At 41.2% G+C, this 9270-nt stretch overlaps 1 long non-coding RNA gene across 1 annotated transcript; it reads left to right on the forward strand.

Moving 5' to 3' along the window:
• Positions 1 to 289: 289 nt before the first annotated feature.
• On the forward strand, positions 290 to 1507 carry LOC145438284 (uncharacterized). The gene is made up of 2 exons (XR_013914905.1): positions 290 to 438; positions 1389 to 1507. It is a non-coding gene; the product is annotated as an uncharacterized LOC145438284 (long non-coding RNA).
• The last annotated feature ends 7763 nt before the right edge of the window (positions 1508 to 9270 follow it).

The raw sequence follows: 9270 nt of genomic DNA on the forward strand, positions 1-9270 counted from the left end.
CATGCACCACTGCCGCTGATTGCGGCGGTATCGGAAATTGGGTTTCTTGCAAAGGGGGAGAGTGCGTTTATTACATCATTTAGTGAGTATAAGCGTATATGTTTATTCCACATTCCTGAATTTGTTGATTGAGATATGTTAACATGAGACACGTGAACATGTTGGTGGATCTAGCTAAGCTTTGTCAATCAAAAATGCACCGTTCGTTTTGTGATTGGTGATTGACTACGGCAGATGCTTTATCAACAAGACAACGCTGACATTTATGGGTAGTACACTTAACAAATACGATACGTCGTCATAATAAAGAGAAGCGTAAATCCATTCGAGGCGACTCTAAGCCGTTTAAGGTGACTTCTGAATATCAGGGAAAGACTTCACGCAGACTAGCGTCAAACGCATGGACGTAATGGCCGGAATCTGTCTTGCTTTCTGCTGGTGATCAAAAACATGCCCATGCCCAGCCCATACAATTTTACTAATACCAAAATAATGCCTTGTAGCCAAGCCAGATTCAGAATGAGTTCAATTTCACTCCGCGTATAATAAGTTTTTTCATAAGTATAACGTTAGATATTCATTACAATCCAGTGAAAGGATTGTAAATGCATTATCTAAAGATATTACCAAATTCCCAAGAAACATCCGATAAGACTTCCGGCCTCGCGAGAAATATTGATAAGAACTGCCACGCCGTCATAGTCACGTATTGCATTGAGTGTATATGCGAGTGTTATGAAATTCGTTCATATAGGCTACAATTGAGGTACATTCAAAATTATATCTGGTTCCATGTCGCGTGTTACGTCATAGCCAGGTACGTCAGAAACAGATACACGCAACGGATACGCAACGCAACCTTCTGGAGTCAGATTACACATCAATAACATCACATAAACATTAGCTCTGCGTTATAATATTGATGAAGGAACGAGCTCTATCACATGACGACATATATCTTCCGTTGTAGAAATGATATGCATTCCTTGTGTCGTTGAATAGCAATCGCTAATCTGCGTATATATTAATGCTCAACCAATCGATATGGTATCCAAAGCAGTCTATGCGCAATGTGCATTGCCTATGCTTTAAAATGCATCATTTTAAGTACTTGAGTATTTTGATGTGGCTCCATCGTACTCTGTGGATTGAAATGCAGCCCCGACGTCAAGAAGGTTGGGGACCACTGATATAAACCCTAACTATAAGGACTTTCGCTTAAGTGGGGGACCGTTGTCACCACGCCTTTCAATGGCTACATCACTGTCAGAAATGTAACGTTACATGGACCTATGCCTTTGCCTTCAATGGAATAAGTTAAGCCTACTATTCGATATCTGCATAAAGCAGGAAAGCTTTTATGTTGATATGTATTTTTCTCTTTAAAGCCGGTAGAAAGAAGATATGAAGCAGGAAGAAGCGATGAAGTATTTGGAATTACGATCGATTTCTAGCGTTCAATATTTCAAATAAATCATATCGCAGAAGAGATGGGATATTAATTGCACTCCAGGCTAGCACTGTAATTTAAAAAAGTCTTGGGGTCATAGAGATGTTTCCATGCCGTTTGATGTTAATCAGGTTCTATAAAAGGCAGTGATGGTATTTATCAGATCCGATCCTGAAATATTTGACCAAACTACCAAAGTTTTGTTTAACGGTAGGTGGAGCAACAAAGGACAGAATTACGTTAAAAATTGTATATAAATTGTCTGTTTTTGAGGGCAACGTCAATACCAGTGTCACTGTACAGTGTACATTATATATAAAAAAAAATGTTCCGAGGAGCTCTGCGCTGAAAAGGTGACGTGGTCACGAATGCGGCAAACTTAACTGTAAGCTGCGTTGTATAAATAATTTTGTACCCTTTGGCTCCAACGTACTCTGTGGATTGAAATGCAGCCCCGACGTCAAAAAGGTTGGGGACCACTGATATAAACCCTAACTATAAGGAATTTCACTTGAGTGGGGCATCGTTGTCACCACGCCTTTCAATGGCTACATCACTGTCAGAAATGTTACGATACATCAGGGGCGGGCAACATACAGCCCACGGGCCGGATCCGGCCCGCTGACAGTTCCCGTCTTAGTTGATAATGGGGCCCGCCGGCCGGTGTTCAGTCAATACCGATAAAACCATTATCGAGAATGGACATTACCGAGAATGCAATGTATGCAATGTATTCAATGCAGGCAAGTTATGCATATTTACAGGCCGTGTGCATATGCATGACGGCTTTGTCACATTCGGTGTCTTATCTCACATATAAATATCTCGACAACGCCTACTCAATAAGTTAGATTCTTGGTATTGGCTGTTCTCGGTAATGTCAATTCCCGGTAATAGTTTTCTCGGTATTGGTATAGAACCATAAATTCCGACAATGCAAGTCTTCTCGCTTCTACTTACTTACGCGTAAGCTCCTCTCTCGCACGCTGTGCACACACGCAAATACAGCCGCTAAAATTTGACGTAGTAAGCAAGAAGTGGGGAATCTCGGCAGACTAGGGCCGCGGGGGTTCTATCTATACCATTACCGAGAATGTGTGCGGGAGTGGAGCTCACGCGTAAGTTCGTAGAAGTGAGAAGACTTGCATTATCGGCATTTACGATGTACTCAACCCTAATGAATTGATATCTTCGTAAATTTGGGATACCGGGCTTATTGAACGCCTTGAAATCTTAATTATATCTTAAATTCACATTGTCTCCATCATTATCGGCGAGAAATGGCTTTGAAATGACTCGAGTCAACTTTTTCGTATGACTTGACTTGACTCGAGTCACTTTGCAAAAATGATTTGACTTGACTTGACTCGGCGCTTCAAAAATGTGTATTGACTCGTGACTGCGAGCAAAATTTACGAGTCAATTTCAAGTCATCAAGTAAACGGTGTATCTTGTTCATGTTCGGATTATTCACGATACACCGGTGTCACTTGTGTCAGCAACCAGTCATTCACTGATTGTACCTTTCACTGATCCCTCCTTGTTACATCACAAATAAACTCACCGAAAACGAAATGATGACAGCTTACTGTTTATGTCTAGCAGTAGAATAATCTAACAGCAACGGATCTCTGTTTCTTAGACGGCTCAGCGCTTACAACCAAACCTCTTGTATGATTTGAATCGAACGAATATAGTTTATGCGTTTATATTCTCACGGATGAGTAGATGGGTAGTGTATTGTACCATATCAATTTGTTTAAACTTATCGACGCTTCGTATTCTATCCTCCATTTTGGCTCACGTATTTTATTAGCTGCTCTGCGTCTGCGTGAGCGATACAACGCCTTTTTGCGTGTATATTTGACTATATAATCGGTATTTGATTAAAGATACATGACCAATACATCTGTTTTTCACCCATCTAGCAACATGTAATGACTTTGAATCATCACTCATGCTTCGAAAATTCAATCTGACTTGAATTGTGACTTGATTCGAGACTTGACTTGACTTGACTCGAGTCACCTCCAAAAAACGAGTGACTTGACTTGACTCGATTCCCCTTCGAAAATCGAGTGACTTGACTTGACTCGAGTCAAAGTGTGCAATGACTCGAAATGACTCGTGACTCGAAAGTAGTGACTTGATCCCAACACTGCCGTGATGTAAATACTCTTTTGTGCTATTCCCATTATTGATAGTTACTATGCCTCTAATTGCAGCACCAAGACCTAAATACGCTTCTTTTGCTATGTCCATTTAACTGCATAAGCCTTGAATTGCAACACCACACCGCGATATTAATGTTTTTTTTCGCTATGTCTATGTAACTGTGCATTATTGATAGGTACTGTTCCACTTCATTTCTTTCTGTGCTCTTCCATACAAGTTACACCGCAGTTACTTTATTCATGATAACAAATTATACTGCATTCGTAAAGTGGGTTTCTACGATCCGGCGTCACCGAGCTAGGTAGGCCTCTCAGGGATCCTCGTACATCTCTTGATGCCTCTACAACTTCTTGCGGGATGACAGGGACATCAGTTTCATTGTTGATAATCCACCTAAATTTGAAGGGAGTTGAGCGCTTGATATTAAAAAAAAATCAAGAAATATATTACCTGTGTTTTCTGGCATAGTTGTATAACACTGCTGTTGCAACAATCACAGCCATTGCTGTGTTGACACTTATCCGTAGACGACCCCGTGATAAGCAGGGAAACACGCTCTTCCACACTCCTAAAAGTCCGTTCTATAGTTATTCTGGAGGATATTTGAACCTTGTTATATCGACGTTCAGCAGCTATTTGTCGTAAAATCGTGGGGCCCCATTGGCTGCGACTTCACCTTGTGGGAATTTGATGTATTTTGAGCTTTTATGAGCTATGGCAATACTGTCCAGGTTCATGTACCAGTTCCCTAGCAACAACTTGAAAGCTTCCTGCGAGATAGTGTAATGGTTATGCGTCCGGCTTCTCGATCGGTAGGTCGCGGGTTCTATCCCCGGCCGGGTCACACCAAAGATTCGAAAATTGGTATCCGCAGCTATCCTGCTAGGCGCTCAGCAATCACGGATAGCATGGAGGAGAAAAAAAACGGGGACGCAGACGAGATGACCTCAGGGCCGTATCGCAACTCCGTCGTCAAAGCATCTCGATGGTACAGGCGAAAAAAAATCATATCTCTCTCTCCTGCGGCGTAAGAGCGCAAAACAACACGGAACTTTAACAACGGGGGCAGGGGCAGACCTTTGTTGGATGGGTTGGTAAGGCCACACTGTAGGACCTCCATAAATCCACTAACACCGGCTTTCGTAAGCCTATAGCGATCAGAACACAGTTCCTCAGTGAGGTATTCCAAGGGATTATCAGAATCTGTAAGGTACTTCTGTACTTGCTGCAGCTTGTTTCCATCCACTTGCATGTAATATTCTAACATATCTATGTCAATATCCATTTTATCTGAAAGGAATGAAACACGTACTGTATACCTATCTGCCGATATATGGAATCGGTGCCTCGTGCACACCAAAGATTCTACTAACTGTACAGGTACACACGGATTTAACAGTCAATCTGACCGACAACCAACCGTTTTATGTTATGAAGCGACAACAAATCTGCCGACCATCGAACCTCTCGACCGTGAATCACGTGTTGCCCATCTATCCGTGGGTTAGTTATCTATAGTATGATAGCAAAGCAGTTTATCGACACTTAAACTTTATTCAAGAGGGTAATGCCATGTTTTTGAAATGCTACACGTAGGAGGATTTTTACGTAACGTGTCAATCAGCTTGTCGTACATCAGGGGTTCTTAAAGTATGGGTTGCGACCAGAGTTGGATCAATTGTAATTTGTACTTGACCTGAATGTAATTAATACATTTTTCCATGTAATTGTAATTGTAATTTGATAAAAATTTTGCTCAATTACAATTTCAATTACATTGTTATGGAAACCTGGCAATCACAACATAAAATAATAATCAATCAATCATTTATTCGTCACACCAGTGAAAATCCGGTACGGACCAGGATGACGACGATGGGCCGCAACCCGCAAGGCCTTAAGGCCTTGGTACACAGTCGCCACCTGTAATAGTTAGCCTATTTACATCAGTGTTCTATGCGTGCCGTGTTAAAACTAGATAATTCAGCCATGCTAAACTGTTTCCCATACTTCAGCAGCAACAGAAAACTTTGTGAATTACTATTATAGGCTAACCCAGTGGTTCTCAAACTGGGGGACGTTCCCCCTTGGGCGACGTGAAAGCATCTGAAGGGGGGCGCGAAGCTCCGGTAAACTGAAATTTTTTCCGCGCTTGGCGCGGTTCACCTCCATTTCATAGTTATTGCTCTGTGTATAGTCCATATTTTCTATTGGAGAATTATCTCATCAACAGTCATAACCTTCCATACCATCAAACTATCTGTAAGGATTGCTAACATTCTGGTTTCCTTGTGTGCCGTGACGATAAGGGGGGCACGAAATATTTCACTGTCATAAAGAGGGGAGTGTCTAAAAAAGTTGAAGAACTAGTGGGCTAAACTAAATCTTAATATTTCAAAAATGGATGAACAGCAAATAAACTCTTCTGAAACCTGTGCTGAACCATTTCCTACGCCACGGTCAGAGTTTTTCTTTTAAATCTCTGACCAGTACCGAGGCTTGCTGCAACAATTGCAAAAAGAAATTCAAGTTTCCAACCAAGGTTTTATCAAACTTGATCACGCATTTGTAGAGATGTTATCCCAATTTTACTTCCAATCTCGGCCAAATTTACTGGGGCCAGAAACTTTTCGCACTCCAAAGTTCATCAAATGCAATCTAACAGTTTCGGAGGAAGTGAAAATGTAAATGCGAACCTGAATGTTGCAATTCGTAGTTATCGGAAGGTTCTTTCCTGTTGCATTTATTTTAATTTTATATGCCTTATCGCTTACCAATTACATTTCATTATCCTCACTCAGCTCTGAGTAGCCTAATCGTTTGATTGCATTTCATTACCTGTCCTGTAGCCTATTCGCTGTTAGTCGCTCAAACTTATGGTTGTTAGCAGTCACTTGAAGCATTTTTCTGTGTTTGTAGTTTTCAGTACTCATGATTAGGAATAGTTCGAATACGTTCGAGTTTTTTTTTAATTAAAGGATATTCTACGTATCATGAATGAAACATGAATAGATTCAGATTGTCGCTAATTACGTCACTGCGGTTGTCAAAGAACACCTCTCTACCGAGTCAATCACATGTTTAACAGTAATTGTAATTGTAATTTGATATTTTTAGCATTGAGTAATTGTAATTGTAATGTAATTGAAACATGCAAGGAAGTAATTCTAATTGTAATTGTAATTGTTCTGAAATATTGAAATTGATCCATCTCTGGTTGCGACCAAAACATGGGTCGCGAAGGGTATAATTTTGTGTGGCGGCGGCACCAGATCAATCTTTTAATATATATATGGCAAATAGATTAAGTGCAATAAAAAAATTCTTCGCGCGATTACCTGTGGTTGATTTGTCTGCGTCCGAGTTCACTGTGTCGGGTACTATATCCAGTGAGCGAGACACGCAAAAATGTTGTTACTACAATATGGCTATATCATGAAAATTTATCGACATTTGTATTACACAGATCGGCTCGAATTCATGATAAGATTTGTCAGATATTGGTTTGTCTGTAAAACACTGTAGGATATCGCTTGGAGGCTTCAATGTAGAGGTGTGAAACAATCGGGTACGGGACTGTATGGCAGAGGTATTTTGAGGCAAACCCTTTCCGCACCGGAACACATGAAAACATGAAGATTAGGCCATCACATTACTGAGCAAAATGCGGTGTCAGGAAGGGTCCGTGGACATATGAGCATGCGACATTACAGCATGCGAGACTTCGGCATGCGACAATTTGGCATGCGACAAATGAGCATGTGGGTTAAATTACGGGTCAGGGGTATGTTAGGGTTGGATTTATGGTTGGGTTAGGGTTAGGCTTTAGGTTAGGTTAGGCTAGGTTAGGTTAGGTTAGGCTATGTTTCGGGTTAGGGTAAGTTTTTGGGTTATACAGTCACATGCTGAAGTGACGCATGCTGATGTGTTCCATGCTGAACTGTCGTTTTCCATTGTGTCGCATGCTCATATGTCGGGCAACCGTCAGGAAGATGTGCGGACATGAAGCCAAAATGACCGTCACCGGTTGGTGAAACCTTGGATGCTGATACGTCCGGTTGTTAAAATGGTCGGCACCGGCACAGTTTGTTTGTATGTGGTATTCATGGTGTTTGTCGACTTCTATGGTCATTTACACCAGGCCGATATTGTTCATTATTTTCCGTAACTGCCGACTTATAGAACAGCCCACCTCTAGGCTTTTTGTAAGACACCGCTTACGCGGATGAGGTGGCCAGGAGGAGCCTAGGTAAACCTACAACATTTAGGTATCGGAATTCTGAAGTCGACCTCAGGTGAGAGTTGAAAAGAGAGAAGTAGATGGTTCGTAGTACTGATCTGGAAACCAAAGATTGCAGACGGACAGTGATTGATGGTACATAAAAATCCTATTACAGTTGTTATTACTATAGTAATTCAAAGATACCTTTGAAAGCAATTGTTTTCATGATAAAGAAGTTGGGGTCGGAGTCGGATTCGAAATCAGGGTCATTTTCACAAACTCCGACTCCACCGACTCCGACTCCACATCCCTGCTCTGTACCCCCCATTGCAGCTCGATATCAATATTCTATAATCCGTTTCTTAGCTGTACCGTACTAATTGGACACGACTTTCATTTCGCGATGATGATAATTCTTCCTATTACAGTGGCAGTATCGTTATCAGCAGGCTGCCGTTTTATTCAACAAATTGACAATTGACAGCCAATAACGTGTTTTCACATTAAGATGCAACAGATAACGCTATCATCCATATACATGGCTACACGGAGCATTATCTGGAACAGCTATATACAGCAATACACTGCTATAGTCAGATTACTTACGGTCTACGACAGTGGTCGGGAACCTATGGCTCGCGAGCCAGATATGGCTCTTTTTGGCATAAGATATGGCTCTCTGCGAAATTTTTATTTTTGTGCCTAATGTTTCAATATTGCAGCAACTTGTTATTAAATCTTCAGCACGAGCAGTATAATTATCCTTTTGGCAGTATAAGCATGTATTTGAGAGGTTAATACAGTGACGTATTGAAAGTTATGGGCTCGGACACCCTTTTCATAATGCTCAAATTTAAGTTGCTGTCGCGCCGGCGACCAAGATCACTCGCAAATTCGATGTAGCCGGTACGAAATCTAGAATTGCACGATGCATTCATTGATCAAAGAGACTATAGGAGACATGGCGGCGCCTGTATCACAATGCAGTTTTCAAATATATATTGTCTTTCTGATCTCCGGCGAGAAATATACTGCCGTGGAAGTGACATTCACAATTACAAATTTAAATTACAAACAACGCCATAGCTAGTATCCATGTTATTGATTGATTGAACGTAGCTTTGTAGTCGCTGTTAAAATGCAGGCATGTTGCGCAAATGTTACCGCTGAATACTTTGAGAATGATATCACAATGCCTTAACGTCTGTTTTGAACTTTATTTTCTAACAATAAATAGGCAAGTTGCTTGATTTTGGTAGTAGAAATGTTCAAAATCTCGTAGACAGGTGAGACACTGCCTCACTTGCCTCCCCTGACCCCACGCCACCAACGCATCACAAATGGGTTTGGCTAAGTATACTAATGTATAACTAATAATTACCATGTTTGGCTCCACCTACGTATGCCATCATGGGTTCTCGCA

Source organism: Botryllus schlosseri, chromosome 1, assembly GCF_051294905.1.
Source record: "Botryllus schlosseri isolate E-star chromosome 1, Bs_hap1, whole genome shotgun sequence".
In the NCBI taxonomy this organism is placed as follows: Eukaryota; Metazoa; Chordata; class Ascidiacea; order Stolidobranchia; family Styelidae; genus Botryllus; species Botryllus schlosseri.